At 50.1% G+C, this 17,918-nt stretch overlaps 1 long non-coding RNA gene across 1 annotated transcript; it reads right to left on the bottom strand.

Annotated features, from left to right (window-relative positions):
• Positions 1 to 1,192: 1,192 nt before the first annotated feature.
• On the bottom strand, positions 1,193 to 17,594 carry LOC110568573 (uncharacterized). The gene is made up of 3 exons (XR_002478815.2): positions 17,502 to 17,594; positions 5,278 to 5,435; positions 1,193 to 1,437 (listed from the first exon to the last, which is right to left on the bottom strand). It is a non-coding gene; the product is annotated as an uncharacterized LOC110568573 (long non-coding RNA).
• Positions 17,595 to 17,918: the final 324 nt, after the last annotated feature.

Genomic DNA, 17,918 nt, shown 5'->3' with positions numbered 1-17,918 from the left:
CATTCTTTCCTATTGCAAAAGGGCCTCCTCCTCTGGGCAGGTAGGTGGCTGCCTGCAACTGTCACCTGAACTTCTCACAGATACGACTATTTCTATTTTACAAAACCAACCAACCAACCAAAAGCCAGAGCAGGATCCTGACAGGCCCAGGAAAGGGTGCTGATTAGCTTAGCCTGGGCCACTTGCCCATTTTTTATGGACTGAATGTTTTTGTGTGCCTCTAAATTGGTATGTGGAAGCCCTAACTCTTAATGTGACAGTATTAAGAAGTGGGGCCTCTGAAAGGTAATTAGGTGTCAATGAGGTCATGAGGGTGGGGGGGATCCATAATGGAATTAGTGCCCTTATAAGAAAAGGAAGAGACACCAGAGTTTTCTCTCCACCATGTGAGGTTACAGCAAGAAGGCAGCTGTCTGCAGGCATGAGAGAGCCCTCACCAGGAGTCACATCTGTGCACCCTGATCTTGGACTTCCAGAACTGTGAGAAATAAATCCCTGCTCCTGAAGCCACTCAGTCCATGGGATTTTATTAGCAGTCGAGGCTGACCTGGACACTGTTCCTGGAACAATGCTAGTGGCCTGGGGAAGCTGGGCTCTGTGACTGGTGCAGGGAGGGCCATGAGTCCTAGCCTATAGCAACGGAAGCTCCATCTACCCCCAGGAAGGGGACTTAACAGACACAATCCCAGAGGCAGTGGTGGGGCATGAGTGATTGTGAGTAAGGCAACAGTCCCACAGGGCCCATCTGTGCCCAGGACTGGAAGAAGCTGAAGGAACCCTGGTCATGAAGAGAGCCCTCACCAGGAGCCAAACCTGCCAGCACTTTGATCTTGGACTTCCAGCTTCCTCCCTGGAAATGCATGACGGCACATATGGGCAGCTTTTCCTTCTTGAACAAGACCTGAGTCTTCACCCAGGATCCAACTAGACTAAAAAGAATTCTCTCTTTAATAGCACTCCTTCAGCATTCAGAGAAAAGAAATTTCCACCTGGTGTTTTTAACCAACACAACCTCCTTCTACACCCTAACCCATGGAGGGCCCTGGGACCAGCATAAGGAGTGTAAGTGTTAAGCTGGGACTGCTAGAAAGAGCAGCAGCATCATGGGAGCAGGGCACAAGAGTCCCTCTTGACCTGCTGAGTGCAAACACTGCAGCCAAGGAGACACTCACTCAGGCCATGCTGGGGAAGACCAGGGGAGGTACATGTCCTCATCCTTCAAGGGCAACAGGGCTTGGGCACAGGACAGGCGATTTGACATCAGAAAATCCTGCAGGGGCTGGCCTGGCCCCTGGATGCACGTCTTCCCCTCAGATCCACCCACACTCCCCGAGTCCTGGGCTCTGGCCACCTCGTGGCAAAGGCCTGATGTGTCCTCAGTGAATCCAGGTCAGAGAGCGGTCGAGCAGCAACTTGGGGAGCCAAGTGGATGAAAATCTGGACAAGAGAACAAAGCCAACCTGTTGGCCAAGGAAACTCAATCCGATTATGCCCCAGAGCCCCCCGTGGCTGGGAGCAGCCATGTGACAGAGAAGAAAGGGCGCTTTCATGGGCCCAGGCCTGCCTGCTGGCAAATGAGCCGCACGAATGCCCCGCCCTCTCTCCAGCAGCCCCACGGGATTGTCTGGGTGTGGGGAAGGAACCCCTCCATTGGGTCTCAGAGGAGACAGTATGGGGGAGAGGGGCATCAGGATAAGCCTTGGCCAATGAATACCTTCAAGGTTAAGGCTCCGGAGATTAAAAAAAAAAAAGGAAAAAAAAAGCCAGTGCGCGTTTGTCCTGGAAATTGGCTCATGGGCAGATTAAATTTAGGAGTAACTGGGGCAGATACGCAGGGAAGCATGTTTCCTTAATGAGCCTGTCTTTATTTAACTGCTTAATCATTTACTGGGCCAAAAAATCTGGAGGTGACTCCGAAAGTCACGATGGTTAAGACAGTGACGGATTGAGCCCTTGTCGAGCCACTTCAGGGCCTGGCTCTGGTGACATCAATTCCCTGCTCCTGTCCTTGTCACTCTGATGGGGCACGGAGGTGCCACACCCACCACCAGGATATCCCCAACGTGGATCATCAGCCACTTGGTTCCAGAAGAGTTCTGCTTTGCCATTTCGTTGTCCTCAAAGGGAGGCTCCTGGGATGGGCAATGTTGATTCGGATGGGGCTTCCTTTTCTCACCCTGACACCTCCTTCCTTCAGCCTCCTTCATTCCCTCTACTTCACTTCTCATTCATTCATTCATTCATTCAACTAAGTGTTTACACTAACATATGCCACGTACTGTGAGAAAGCCCAGGAAATACAGTGTGGCAAAGCCCAGTATAGCTGTTGCCCTTGTGAAGCCGCTTACAGTCCCGTGGGGGAGGCTGATGTTAATCAAGTAACTCCACAATTCCATCTTCACAACTGCAGTAAATGCATTGGAGAAAAAGTGGAGAAAACTGGGCCCCGGGGTAGGAAGAGGAGGGAAGAGGGTGATGAGTAGGCGGAGCACAGGGCAATTTCAGGGCGGTAAAACTATTCTGTATGGTACGGTAAAGATGGGTATGGAGACAACGCATTTGCCAAAACCCATAGAATTGTCTAACACGGAGGAGGAACCCTAACGCAAATGAACTGCAGCGAATAATGGCGTATGAATATGGGTTCACCTGTTGTAACAAATGTATCACACCAATGCAAGAGATTGGCAATGGGGCAGGAAACTGGGAGAGTGGGCGGAGGAGATATACTGAAACTTTCTGTATTTTCTGCAAACCTAAAACTGCTCTAAGAAATAAAGTCTATTTTTTGAAAAAATGAAGAGAGCTATGAGACGATATTAGGGAGCTAATCAACACGAGGGGGTCTGCATAGGGGCTACTTGAAACTGGACTCTAACTGACCTTTGCCTGGCCGTGGCTGCAGGGTCTGCCTGCACATCTCCTTTCGTCTGCAGGGTGAGAGGACCCATTATTTAGTGAGTGCCTGTCACCTGCAGCTCATGGGGCATGACCCTCCAGGGGTGTACCAGAACTCAGAGAGAGGGAAGGCGAGGGGAGGGAAAAGGGTGTAGCTCGGAACAGCAGAGCCAGCATCATAACATAATTTTATATTTTTGGGAAAAAAAAAACCCTTTCATTCCATAATACAAATTGTGGGAACGCTGGACAAAGTGTTCTTGGCTGGCGGATGTGCATGAAATACTCACCCATGGGGCAGCACAGAGAGGCGGAGTCTTCCACAAGGAAGGCAGAGATTTTCGTGTTTACCGAAAGGGATACAGACTAGAAAAGCTTGGCAGCGCCGTATCATCTCATGTGAACTCACTGCCACACGGTGAGCAAGATAAGAGAATCGCCACTTTCCAGAAGGGTAACCGAGGCTCAATACGTTTACGTCACATGCTCATGTCACACAGCTAATAAATTGCAGGGGCAGGATTAGAACGCCAACTAGACACAAATGCAGTAGCCATCACCGCTAGCAGGGCCATGCAGAGGGCCCTGGTGGACACTAGGGGCGTTCTCTGGGAGACTTAGACTCGTGGGCAGACTGTCAACTGGTCAATGCCTTGATAGCATGTGTGAGGCAATGGCAGGGAGTCCCCCGTGGCAGGACAGTCCTTCAGGAGAGTGAGGAACCTGTGATCGTGATGTACTGTGGAAGCCAGCGGGGCCAGCCCAGGAAGCAGAGTAAACGCCTCATTTGTCCGGACATCACCGATGCTGTGGGACACTGTTACCCTGACCTGGGCTGAGCTGAGGTCCAGGCTGCTCCTAGGTGCTAAGAAAGGGTTATAGAGCAAATCGTAGAATAAGATGGGTGAGAGAACACCCATCCGATTTCAACTACCTCTCCAAGTATTTTGGATATTTGTTTTTCTAAAAAAAAACTAGGCATGCCCAGACACAGTGGCTCATGCCTGCAATCCCAGCACTTTGGGAGGCTGAGGTTGGAGGATGGCTTGAGGCCAGGAGTTCAGTAAGCATGATCACACCGCGGCACTCTAGCCTTGGTGACGGAGCAAGCCCGTCTCAAAAATCAATCAATCATCAGTGTGGGAGCTCATAAAATCATGTAGAAGGTGTTAAATTATGTAGAAGGTGTTAAATGCATGTTCCCCTGTTTCTCCCAAAAACAAATCCAAGGAAACTTCCAGTAGGCTATGTGTCATTAGCAGTGGTGGGACATTAAAACAATGAGCGTGACACAACCAACTCAGTGCAGTCCCATTGGGTTCTTTGTCATGGTGGACATGTCCCCATCTGTGTTGTCCAACACAGTAGCCACTCTCCACACGTGGCTATTGAACACCTGTGATGTGGCTACTATGCAAAAGAACTGTGCTTAATTTAACTTAATTTAATCTGTTGAAAGTAAATAGCCACATGTCACAACTGGCCACTGCTTCAGACAGCACAGACTTAGATGGTTCCCTGAGGTGGTGTGACTTCTCTCCCGATTTAGTTCAAATGCTTACGCTGAAGGATGCAGCATAGCAACAGCTCACCTCTATGGGATGGATGGCCCACTGTCCCAGAGGCTTGCATGCCTCCTCAATTGGCACAAAATCCTGGGAGGGAGGCCCACGAGAACACCCGTGGTCCAGAGAGGAAAGAGACTCGCCTGAGGTCTGGCAGCTCTGAGAGGGCAGAATGGGAGTCGGATCTGAGGCCTGAGGCCTGTGTTTTCACCTATACCCTTGTGCCTCAAGCTACCTGGCAGAAGAGGCATTTATTTCTCCAGGTCAGCAAGCAAGACTGGCTGGCTGAGGATGGCCCTTGTGGCTACTGTGAGTTATAAGAAATAAACATTTGCTACCAACAAACAAATATACATACATACGTACATACACGCACCTGCGTGTGCGTGTGTGTGTGTGTTTGTAACAAGCACCAGGCCCTGGGGCCACCACACTTTTAATAAAGAGTAGTCAGGCTCCCTCCCACCCTCTCTGGAGCTTCCAGCCATAAGCACATCATAGGCACCCAGCTGCCTGAGCTGGGAGGATGGGGCTTTGGAGACAAGGGGACAAGCAAGGAATCCTTGAGTCCCTAGTATTTGATTCTCAAAAGTTACTCTGCACTTAAAAAAAATGAAAAAAGGAAGAAAGAAAAGAGTTTTAACTGACAAATAGGCTTGGCAATTACTGAAAACCATATTTCTCCTCCTGGAGTCTGACAAATGCCCTTTAGCATCTTAAAGAAAGGGACAGGGAGGAGAGAGGCAGTTGGAGGAGTGGACAGAGGCCTGGATTTAGCCTGTGTCACTCCAAGTCCTTGTTCTGTCCCACTTACCAGCTGGGCGACTTTTGGCAGGAGCCTCTTGAAGATTAAGTCTATGCATCTGTGAAATGGGAGTGAAGGGAATACTATGTCTTCCATACTCCAGGGCATGGGTCTGCTCCCAGTCTCGGGTGAGGATCAGTGAATTACTGAGTTTCTTTTTCTTTCACCTGATTGGGATGTGGAGGGCAAGGTGGGGAGGGGGAAAAAGGGAGGTTGAGCAATGATTATCTGTCTGGCCATCCTGGGCAGGCCTTGACCATTAGGTAAGGAACGGGGACCTCTAATTAGCAGTCACCTCCCTGCAGAGCATGCGACATCCTGGACAATGGGACTGAGCAAAGCCCACGCACTCAGCCCGAGCCTCCCAGCTCTTCCCCTGCCCACGGTTCTATCCCAGCTTGGTGTCCTTCCCTGCAAGCACAGGGCAGCTTCACAGCGAGACCTGAGCCAGCCCTCAGGAAGGGCAGGCTGGCCTGCCCTGCACGTCCACACAACAGGAGCCCACCATAGCCCAAGCCGTGCCAGCCACACCCAGTCCTGCAGGAGAATGTGAGCGACCTCCCAGGGCCACAAGGCAACCTGTTAGGAGCGAGCATCAACACACCTTACAGTTTTCCAGCAGAGGCAAAATTAAAATGTAACCACCTCCCCGAGGCCACGTCTTTGGATGGTAGATCAGAAAACCTGGGCTGAGTTCTGGTTTTGCGACTTTCCTGATGTGAACACAGTCACCTCCTTTCATGTTCTATGTCCTAGCTAAAAGGCACTAGGAAAGCAAATTCACCTATCCAAGCTTCCTTTTCCTCACTAGAAAAAATGAAAGTGAAAATAACCTACCTCTCATATTTGGGCAGTACTGGGCTTACAGTAAGGATCGGCTAGGCTGGTGGTCTTCAAAGTGTGATCTTGGGACCAGCAGCACCAGCATCTCTTGGGAACTTGTTAGAAATGCAAATTTCTGGGTGCAACCTCAGAGCCGCTGAATCAGTAACTCTGGGGGTGGGACCCAGCAATTTATGCTTTAATGAGACCACCAGGGATTTCTGACACTTGCTTAAGCTTGCCAAGCACTGCATTAAGTGGTAGCTGTCTGGGGGGTTGTTGATATTCTCAAAAAACACCGCAAGCTGAGTCTGAATATAGCAAGGCTTGTGGTCAGACGAACAAGAGAAATCCTGGTATCTCCACTTTTCACCAGTGGCCCCAGGCAAGCTGGTTGGTCTCTGGGCCTCAGCTTTCTCATCCTTCAAATGGGAGTAATACTTGACTGGCAGACTGCCCTAAAGCACCTCAGCTTAAGTAAGGCCTGATCTCCATGCCTGGAACATTAGAGTTGCTTGCTAACTAGAAATTACTATTATTGTTGTGGTTATTGTTTTCTTCTTAAACCATCAGATGCCAGAGATTTTTGTTTCTGAAAAGGGTCAAATTTTTCTGGCATAAATCCCCACTCATATGGCCATGGTACTCCAAAGAAAGTCCCCAAAAAGACTGTCAAGTAAATTGCCAAAGGGCCCTCTGCTACCCATCAGATGGGAGGCTTTCCAAGTTTGAATAAGGCAGAGGATTTCAATTACCCAGTATTACAAAGGAGGGCCTTGGATGCACCATATGGCCCGGGCCTGGCTGCCCATCGTCCTGCATGATCGGGGGCTCTCGTGTGAGATATTAACATAATATCCCTTCCAAAAGCGATTACAGAGTCGCAGGCAGCAGAATGTCATTTGGTGGCCATGGCCCGCTCTCATCAGCAGCGATGACTAAACAAGCTAATCAAATCAGCACAAATTTGCACACGAGCCCAGCAGCTGGGCCTGGTTATCGTTGCAGTGGAGGCATAATCCTGCCTAGGATGACTTGACTAATGGGCTCCTGGTGGGCAGCCTGCAGGGCGAGGTGGCAGCACCCACAGGCAGCCACAGCCAGGGGCCTGGAAGGTATGGAGGCCGTGGGAGCAAACAGAGGGGGAGGAGAGGCAGTGAAGACACCTGTGCATTCATCACTGCAGTCTCAGTATGTGTGTATGTGTGTGTGCGTGTGTGTATGTTTGTGTATGCGTGCGTGTGTGTGTGTGGCCACCCCGTGCACCTCCCATAGCTTCCTGAGAACACTGGTTCCAGAGCTGTTTCGGTTCAAGCCTCAGTTCTGTCTTTTACTATGTGTTCTTGAGCAAGATACTGAACATCTCTGATCTCAGTGTCCTCATTCATAAAAATGGGGATAGTGTTTGATCTTAATTATTGAGGCTATTGTGAGGATTCAATACAATAATATAAATAAAGTTCATCCCACAGTGTCTGATGCAAGCAGTGTTCAGTGAATGGCAGTTGTTACAACTCTTATTCTTGTCCAAAAGCCTTCACCATGGACCTTCCATGGGCCAGGCCCCAGGCCCTGGGAATGCCAAATTAAGGAAGACCTTGTCCTTGCCTCAAGCAGTACATAATAAAATGGGGCAACGGATCTGTAACCAGGTAGTCAACTCACACTATCCCGTAGGAAGCACCGTGGGAGCCGCGTGGGGAAGCCGCATGGGGGCTGAGAGCAAAGCGGGGGTGCCTCCACCTTGGGGTCCCAGGAAATGGTGCTAGAGGAAGTGATACTACAGGTGAGTTCTGGAAACTAAGTTGAGTTTTCATAGCAGCCTGGCCAGGCAATGGGGGTCTTCTGAGAGGGCAGACAAGTGCCTGCTGTGAGGAATGGAAACCTTCTTACTCACACGCCAGCGGGCCATCTGCCCAAGGACTGAGGGCTTCTCAAGTTTGAAGCAATATCAGAACTTGCAGCAATGTCGAGGAGGCTGGGATAAAAGGGACGCATTTCCAGGTGTGTAAATAACAGAGGGTGCAGCGGGAGGCATTGCAGGTCCTCAGGAATAGAAAGGTAGCAGGGAAGATGCCCACTCGCAGCCTGGAGGACTGGCTTCCTGAATGTTTCTGGGCAAACCCCGCCCTGTCTCTACACTCCATTTGCAGAGTGGAGGGTGGGCAGGCTCAATGCCTCCCACCTGCGCCGACTTTCCTTCTATTCCACAAGATTACCACAGCCTGGGAAGCCCGCAGCGTTCATGACTTAATATTTGTCTCTCAAACGGCAACATCCTAAAACTTAAATCGCTAACGTAAAGGAAGTCTTTATAATGGTACTGTCGTTAACGAGCCAGGACCATTTGCCATTGATAGAAGGTAACGGTAGAAATAAAATGAAAACCGAACAAGCAAGGTTACATGCTTCAGTTAGATGCTGTTCCTTCCTGAACAAACCTGGCGGGAAGGGTGGGAGGAGGCTGGCGAGTGTTAGGGGAATTGTCAAAGAAACGCCAGCACCAAGGTGAGACCTTCTCCCTGGGTGATCACAAGGCTCGAAGGAAAAACGAAGAGGGACTGCAATCCTCACTGGTCAACACGTTATTAGAACCAGGCGTAGGCACCACCTCCCGGTCCTTGCAGACCCCAAGTAATCACCCCATCTACTGCCCACGCCCTACACACACTTTGGGAAATGCTGGCCACAATAATCCGGATAAGCTATAAACCCTTCGATGTTGTGAATTTATCAACTCTTTAGAACAGGTAGGAGTGACTGGATGTGAACCACCAGGTCACTGCACCTGTCCTCCTCTCTGAGCCCCTCCCTAGTCCCACCCAATGAATGCAGACATGGTGACACTCCTGGGAGGGGCTGAACCCTGCCACGAGGCCCCTGGTTTGGTTCTATAGATGGCAGTGCTCAGTGTGGTCTCCTCGGATTCTTGGCCGGAGGACATCCCGTGACCCTCTCATGGTCCCACATCAGGGATACCTGTTGCCATGGCCTCCCTTCACCCACCAGCCCAGTTCCACCCCTACCTGCAACTCTAGCCCTGTGACTTAACCCCTTACCCCCAGAATGGAGGCAAAGCCCATCAAAGGCCAAGGCTGCCCTGACCACCCAGCTCCAACTGGGTGCCTCCTCCGACTCCCCAGCTAACCTCCCTTCTCCCCAGAGACCTGCCTCTGCTATTTGCCTGCTGGGATCTTGGACCACTCACTTCCCCTCTCTGAACCTCAGTCTCCTTATCTGCCTCCCTATCTCATCAGCTACAATGTAACTGATCTCACGAGTTTTTAGTTTTTGAGAATCAAGTGAAATGATGTAGGCAAACTCACTGAAATGCTGCTCAAGGGACTGAAAAAGGAATGAGAGAATAATTGAATAAATGAATGAATGAACCTAGAAGGCTTCTAGTGGGTGAGGAACTGGATACAAAGTCTGGAGACCGGGGTTCGAGTCCCAGTCCGGGACTTTTCCTCCTTGAGCTTTAGTTTCCCTAACTGCCAGCAAAAAGATTAAATTTAGATGACCACAGAGATTGTTTCCAACTTTAAATGCTAAGCTATGGTTCAGGGTGTGAGACCAGCAAGCATACTTTTGCAAGCCCTTGGTTTACCCAAAGCACAGGCTACACCTCTCATTTCTCCACTGCTGGGAAGCACAGGCAGGAAGGAGATTGGCTGAAGAGGCAAGGCCGGATTTAAAAGCAGTTACTCTTTTACAGCAGAGTTGACAAATGTTTAATAGCACAGTTAAAAATCATAACCCTGCCATTTCCTAGGTGTGCAATTATCTTAAGAAAGTAATATGAGTTGTGAGCCTCAGTTTTCCTCATCAGTACAATGGGCATAATCTTACTATCCTCTCTGGCATGTTATGAGAATGGAAGGAACATGTTGACTCTTACTGCTTGCTCATTCTTGCTACCTACGTGTAGCGAACTCTCAACAAATGCTAATATCCTTATTTTTTACATTTTAGATGACTGTTACCCTGTCATAAACAACAACCTTCACATTGAATACAAGGGTCTCAAACTAAAGGCAGGAAGGGCCTCTAAGTGGTGGCAAAAGAGTTTGGGGATGCTCTGTTCTTCCACACCCTCCCCCAACCCTCCAACACACCCGGCCACCTGCATAAGCCCAGAGGGATGGCAGAGGCGACCCTGCTGAGATAGGAGCCCAGTCTTAGGGATGGACAGTGGCCCTGTCCAGCTCCTGCCCCTTCTCAGCCCAGCTGAGGGCACTCTGCCCTGGGCCCCTGGTGTGGAGACTCCCAGCCCTGACCTTTCACACACTAACACCCCTGACTCCTCTGAGGCCCATGTCACAACCTCAATACACAGAAATGAAACATGCACAGGCAGATGTGTGTGTTGGTGAGCACACAGCAGGCTGAGAGGTTACCGTTGCCAGAGGGAAGATGAGACCCTGAGTCTGAATCCTGCTGCCCACCAACTCTGCAAGCAGTGCAAATGACTCCACCCCTCTGGGCCTCAGTTTCCTCCTCTGTAAATGAGGAAATGTTGTGAGGATGAAGTTCAAAACCATGCAGGGAGCCGAATTAGCACAGAGTCCAGGTCACAGTTCCCACTCCATCAATCCCGTCTTTTAAAAATCATTTTTAAGGGATCACAGGTATATTTCCCTTCCCTCCGCACAGGTGGAAACGTGGGATTAGTAAAGGTGAAATCAGGAAGGAAACATTGTCTCTTAACACAAGCTCCCTGGCTTTCGGAGCTAGGAAGCAGTACACCAATGTGTGAAATGGGGTTAAAGCAGGGGTTTTTCACCCTGGCTACACATTTGAGTCACCTGGGGAGGTTTGGAAAACCCAATACGGGGGCCACACCCCTGGCCAGCTACTTCAGATCCCCTGGGGTGGTAGGGGTGGAGGGTTATGTTAGGCTCCCCAAGGGCTTTCAGCGTGGAGCCAGGCTTGAGAACTGATGGCTTAGATCCAAAGGACAAGCTTGGGATCAGATCAGCCCAGCCCAGGTTGAATCCTGGCTCTATTCCTTATCAATGTGGCCCTTACAAGTCACTAAATGCACTCAAGTCTTGGTGTTTTTATTTGTGCAAAAAAAAAAAAGGGAATAATATGGAGATTCAGAGAGACAGCAGGTGAAAGCATGAGGCCAGACATATATTAAGCACTCAATAAATGAGAGCCTGCTACCATATGGGGCCGTCCAACCAATTTATGTCTACAAAAAATAGGACATTAAGTGAAGGCAAATTCAGCCACAAACCATTACAAGACCATTACATTTACCTATATATTCATTTATTTTTATTTGCTTGTGCTGATGTTTGTTAAACCCCACTTTGTTATATTAATAGAAAAAAATGTAAGACTGCCAGGTATATCTGCATTGCAAATATCTATCCCAATATAAGGTGTTATTCAAAATAGCACCTTTTGCTAGCAGACATGACTGCCCCTGCTTGGTTCCCCATTATTGAATGGGACATCTCTTTGAGCCATGTAGTGGAGCTGGGTGTTAATGAAGTCAGGCGGGGCTGATCCCCTGTGACAGCTGCTCCTTCCCATGTTCTCAGAAGAGCCTAGCCATTTGCCTGGTCTTGGGAGAAGCTGCTTTGGGACCCTGCAAAGCTGTCCTGGTTACAGAGACAATCATAGCTTACAGGCCACCAGTGCCTGGTGCAGGGTGGCTGGCAGAATGTTCCAGAAAGGACAGTGCATGGAGGAGGATTCAGGAGAGCCAGGTTCCAGGCTTGCCGCTGGTGAAGCTCCAGGCTATGTGGCTCAAGTAGCTCCTTCTGCCTCTCTGAGTCTCAGTGTCCCCGCTCTATAAAATGAGGATGGCCAAAAAATAAATTAATTAATTTAAAAAAATTAGGATGGCCAGGGCTGCCTGCCTACTCCACCCAGCTGTCCTGTGGTTTCAGGGTGAAAAGGGTGGAGGGCGCTGGATTTGTCTACGGTGGCTGCTGTGACTGCTGTGACAAACTACCCAAACTTGGTAGCTTCAAACAACCATTGATTATAGAAGCATTCTGGAGACCAGAAATCCAAAGTCAAAGTGTGGGCAGGCTGCGCTCCCTTTGCAGGCTAGGGGAAAATCCTTCCTTCTTCCTCCAGCTTCTGGTGTTTGTTGGCATCCCTTGGCTTGTGGCTGCATCTCTCTAATCCCTGTCTCCAGTCATTATCTCTTCTCCTCCTGTCCGGCTTCTCCTCTCCGCGTCTCTTATAAGGACACTTGCCATTGGATTTAGGGACCACATGGATAATCCAGGATGATCTCATCTCAAGATCCTTAACTTAATTCCATCTGCAAAGACCCCTTTCCAAATAAAGTCACATCCATGAATTCCTGAGAGCCAGATGTGGGCATATCTTTTTTTCTGGTGCTGGTGGGGGCAGTGTCAACACTGGGCCCATTGCAAGCAGCTTGTAAGTCATTTTAGTGAACTTGAACTGCATCCTATTGCTAGGGCCAGTAGATTTGAGAGTGTGAGCCAGCCTGATGGGTTGGTGATGGTGTCCTGGAGAATAAGAGCACATGGTCAGGGAGCACCTACTACATGTCAGGCAATGCACTGAGCACTTTGACAATTTATCTCATTTTGTCTTCACAGCAACTCTAATAAAGTACTCCTGCCCCTTCCTCAGATGGGGAACCTACCTGAGGCTCAGAAGCATGAAGTGACTTGGTCAAGGTCACTTTCATAGTAAGAACTGGAGCTGGCATTTGAATCCAGGCAGGCTGTGACTTCACAGGCCATGCTCATAACCGCTGCTATCTACTGCCTTCCACAGATACGGACAGGCCTGAGGTTGGCAGGGAAAGAGGCCACAACTAAGGGCCACATGTGGTAGGAAGCCTCGTAGGTCACATCAGTGCATAGTTACAACAATAATGATAACTCATGTTCATAAGCCCAATAGTAATCACAGCTAATGATGACATTAACATTACATATGGCATTGTGATCATGGGGGCCTCCTACAGCCAGACACCACGCTAAGTACTTTTCATGTATTATCTCATTTAATCTCACTAGCATTCTGTGAGGAGGAAACTACTATTATCCCCATTTACAGGCTGGCCCAAGAATCCATGGACTGTAATATGACAACTCATAAAAACAAAGAACTCACAGGGAGAAGAGAACAGGGTGGAGAAGCTACAAAGCCAGAGCAAATTACTAAAAAGAAATGTGTTTCGGAAGGTCCTCGTTTTCAGCTTGACCCTGGCCCCTGCATGGAGTAGGACCCCAGTACCCTGCTGTCTGCATCTCATTTCCAGAGAGGGCTCAAGAAGCCCCAAGTCCAGTCTGTCCAGAACCAAGCATGCCATCTCCCTCCCCTAGATGCCCCAACTACAGCAATCCCTGTCCATCAGGCACCCAGGCCAGAAATTCTGGCTCCACCACCCTCCCCAGTGGTCCTCATCAAGTAGGTAACATCCTGCTGGGTTTTTTGGTTTTTTTTTTTTTTTTTAGACGGAGTCTAGCTCTGCTGCTAGGCTGTAGTGCAGTGGCGCAATCTCAGCTCACTGCAACCTCCACCTCCTGGGTTCAAACTATTCTCCTGCCTCAGCCTCCCAAGTAACTGGAATTACAGGCGCCTGCCACCATGCCAGGCTAATTTTTGTATTTTTAGTAGAGACAGGGTTTCACCATGTTGGCCAGGATGGTCTCAAACTCCTGACCTCATGATCCGCCCACCTTGGCCTCCCAAAGTGCTGGGATTACAGGTGTGAGCCACCGTGCCCGGCCCAACATCCTGCTGATTTTAGCTCCTGCAGAGCCCTCAAATGCACACCTGCCTCCCATTCCCACACAATGCCCCAGTTCAGGCCTTCACCACCTTGTTCCTGGGCCACTGCCCAAGTCCCCCCTGACTGCTCTCTGGCCTTCTGGTATTTTTCCAACTCCACACTCATTAAATCCATCCCCCCTCAATAGCTGGTGTGAGTTCAGGAAAACCAAGTTCCAGCCGTGTCATCCCCACACTCATGACCCTTCCAGGCCTGCAGATCTCGTTCAAACTCCTTAATTGCATGTACAGTACATGCCACTATCACCTGCCACTTCCTCCCTTTTCAGCCTTACCTTCCACCACTCCTTCAATCATGGCTCAGCTCCCCAGCGCTGACCTGGCTGTAGCTCCCACCCACAATGTGCTGTTTGCACTTCAGGGTCTTTGCACAGGCAGGTCTCCCTGATAGAAATTCCCACCTTCCTGGTTTCTCTGTCCGGTTTTCCAGCTTGCATACTCTTTGACGGCAGGGACTGTCTTGCTGGCAGTTTTATCCCTACTCTCAGCATAAAGCTTCTGGGTCATAGGAGAGGAGAGGACTTTCTTTTCTCTTTTTTTTTTTTTGAGACAGAGGCTTAGGTTATTGCCCAAGCTGGAGTGCAGTGGGTGCAATCTTGGCTCATTACAACCTCCACCTCCCGGGTTCGAGCGATCTCCTGCCTCAGCCCCCCGAGTAGCTGCAACCACAGGTGTGAGCCACTGATTTTTGTATTTTTAGTAGAGACAGGGTTTCACCATGTTGGCATGCTGGACTCAAACTCCTGACCTCAAGTGATCCACCTGCCTCAGCCTCTCAAAGTACTGGGATTACAGGCATGAGCCATAGCACCCAGCCTTATGTTTTTTTTTTTAAATGTTTTAATTAATTGCTAATATTTCAATATTGGATGATTTCATAAAAATTCAAATTCGGGCTTCTCTTGAAGATATTGGGATCTAGCAACCCTGGGCCTGGTCCCCAAACGACAAGGATGGGCTGGGGTGGAGTAGCTGATGCCCCTTCTGCCAGGTCACTGGCTGTCCAGACCTCACCGGCCCACCCAGCACACTTCACTCGTCTTTGTCACCTGCCTGGCCCCTCTGGTATTTGAATTTTCAGGTGTCAGACACATCGAATTTCTCTGTGAAATCCTTCACTTAAGCATGTACTTATTTGGTCTCTGATACGTGGCATGCCCCAGTTCAGGCCTTCCCCTGGCAGTCTCACATTTTGTTCTATTAATTCAGCACAGTGGGGTTTAACAAATATTAACAAGCAAATAAAAATAAATAAATACATAGGTAAATGTAATGGTCTTGTAATGGCTTGTGGCTAAATTTGCCTTCACTAAATGCCCTATTTGTTGTACATATAAATTGGTTGGAAGGCCGCATATGGTAGCAGGCTTTCATTTATTGAGTGCTTAATATATGCTCGGCCTCTGATATGCCACATATCAGAGACCAAAGAAGGCGACACTTACTTCAAATTAAACCTGCTTTTCTTAGCAAAGAGAGACACAAGATCAGTCACAAGAGTCATTATGCCCATGAGATTTAAAAAAGCACAAGCTGTCCAAAGTCAGCGCAGGCGTCCTCGTAATGAGGACAGAGGGATGGGTCCTCTAGAGCAGCACTTCTACGACTTTAATGTGAGCAGGAGTCACCTGGGGCATCTGCTAAGCTGCAGATTCACGTACAGTGCGTCTGGGACAGGGTCTGAGACCACGTTTCTAACCAGCTCCCAGGTGAGGACAATACTGCTGGTCCCTGGACACACTTCAGTCCCTGGACACACAGCAAGGCTCTGTGACATCCCTGCAACAAGCTAGAGGGTCCTAACACCCAGATAGCTCAGCCATCTCCTGAGGCAGTGCCACCATCCCTCCTTCCTGGAGAGAACGTGTTCTAGGTCATTCAGGTATTCTTGGAACCCACTTCTGGGGTCACCACGGGTACTGAAGGTAGGAAGCTCTTTGCTTGGAATTCTCAGCTGCTTCACTTTGATCCAGGAGAAGAAAACATGGGAAGCAAGGGACACAGAGCAAGAGGAGTGGGGCGAGGGTGGGGGTGAGGAGAGGGGTGAGGGTGGGGGTGAGGGTAGGGGTGAGGAGTGGGGTGAGGGTTGGGGTGAGGAGTGGGGTGGGATGGGTTGGGGTGGGGCGAGGATGGGGGTGAGGAGAGGGGTGGGATGGGTTGAGGTGGGGCGAGGGTGGGGGGTGAGAGAGGGGTGATGGTGGGGGTGAGGGTGGGGGTGAGGAGTGGGGTGAGGGTGGGGGTGAGGAGAGGGGTGAGGAGTGGGGTGAGGGTTGGGGTGAGGAGTGGAGTGGGATGGGTTGGGGTGGGGCGAGGGTGGGGGTGAGGAGAGGGGTGGGATGGGTTGAGGTGGGGCGAGGGTGGGGGGTGAGAGAGGGGTGATGGTGGGGGTGAGGGTGGGGGTGAGAAGTGGGGTGAGGGTGGGGGTGAGGAGTGGAGTGAGGGTGGGGGTGAGGAGAGGGGTGAGGGTGGGGGTGAGGAGAGGGGTGATGGTGGGGGTGAGGGTGGGGGTGAGGAGTGGGGTGAGGGTGGGGGTGAGGAGTGGAGTGAGGGTGGGGGTGAGGAGAGGGGTGGGATGGGTTGGGGTGGGGCTAGGGTGGTGTGAGGATGGATGTGGTGGCAGAGCCTAGCTATTTATGCCTTTACGGGTGCCTTTCCCATTCCCCACTTCCTACTGCCCTTGAGTCCCAAAGTAGGTTGTCTCACAAGGTCTAAGATGCTCCCAGAGATACCAGAAGACTTGAGTTCAAGTCAGCCTTAGTCACAAACCCCGAATTGCCAGTATGTTGTTTTGAGCAGCCCTCACAGGCAAGCTCATGTTCCCGGCCTGCATATTATTTTTCCAGGCAGCAGGAGGGAAACCCTTTGCCCTCCCACTTCAGGGATCCCAGAGGAAGCAGAAAGAAACTGACACACGTAGAATGGGTCCCAGGGGCTTCTCACCCTGAGACTGTAAACAGGAAGTGCAGCTATACTCTCAGGAACACCCTGGTGTTTGCCGGTTTGTTTTGCAGGCTTTAGGCTCATCCAGATAAAGTGTGGAGAGGATTGTCAGAAACTCACCAAGCCCTTCACAGCACTCCCTACCTCAGCAAGGTTTGGTGATACTAAGGCTGCTAGCCAAAGATTTGCATGGGGGAGGGATGGGGCCAGCGCTCTCGGCTGCAGGCTGCAGGGAGGGTCCCACCTTCCCCAAAGTCTCCTTCTGCTATCCCCTAATAGAAACATTTCTCGGGGCCATCAAAGGGGGAGAAGCCAACCTCTCCCTGGTGGCTGCAGCTGGCATAACACTGGCTGCATCAGCAGGCAGGAGGAAACAGGAGATGGGGTGCCAGGCCCATATCAGGCTGCCTGCTCTTGGCTTTCACTATTGTCCGGTTTTCAAAGTACCAGCTCCGGAGGGGGCAGGGGAGGGTAGAGTTTTGGGACTTGTTCGGCCTAGGTATACATAAACAGTAGCAGACAAAATCTCCTTTATCAGCTATTTCCCAGGAAACAGGGAGAAAATTCTTCTCAGCACCAGATGATTAAAGAAGAGGCTCACCCTTCTGGGAGACAGCCCTCTCTTTTTCTCTCTTCCCCGTGCAAAACACTAAGTCACTGTTCTGGATGCCCACCAGGAGGGTCCCTGTTGGAGAGGAGGCAGCCGCAGGGCTGGAGGAAGAGGTCAGCTGCTAACGGGACCAGTGCACCACCAGCCAGGGCATAGACATTCTTTCCCGGGAGAGGGGATGTTACGTAGCCTGCTGGGTAAACTGGAAATTATTAACCACGGGATGAGTAGAATCAAAAGGTTTTGAAAACTGGTTGTTGGCTTTACTGGGAGTTGCAAGCATGCTAGGGAAAAAAAAATATTACAAAGCTATTTGGAATTTTTTTCCCTCTGAACCAGGAAGAGGCGTTCCCAATAATTCTATCAAGTAAAGCTCTCTAGTGTTCTTTCCTGCTGATATTTCAAGGGTGGTTTTGTTATTTCTTCACACAGATGGCCAAGGAAACAATGTATTTTTCTTTTCTTTCTTCCTTTTTTTTTC

The sequence above is a fragment of the Aotus nancymaae genome, unplaced genomic scaffold, assembly GCF_030222135.1.
Source record: "Aotus nancymaae isolate 86718 unplaced genomic scaffold, 86718_ANA_hifiasm-v0.15.2.pri h1tg000015l_1, whole genome shotgun sequence".
Taxonomy (NCBI): Eukaryota; Metazoa; Chordata; class Mammalia; order Primates; family Aotidae; genus Aotus; species Aotus nancymaae.
This window is presented reverse-complemented; position numbering and strand designations above follow the sequence as displayed.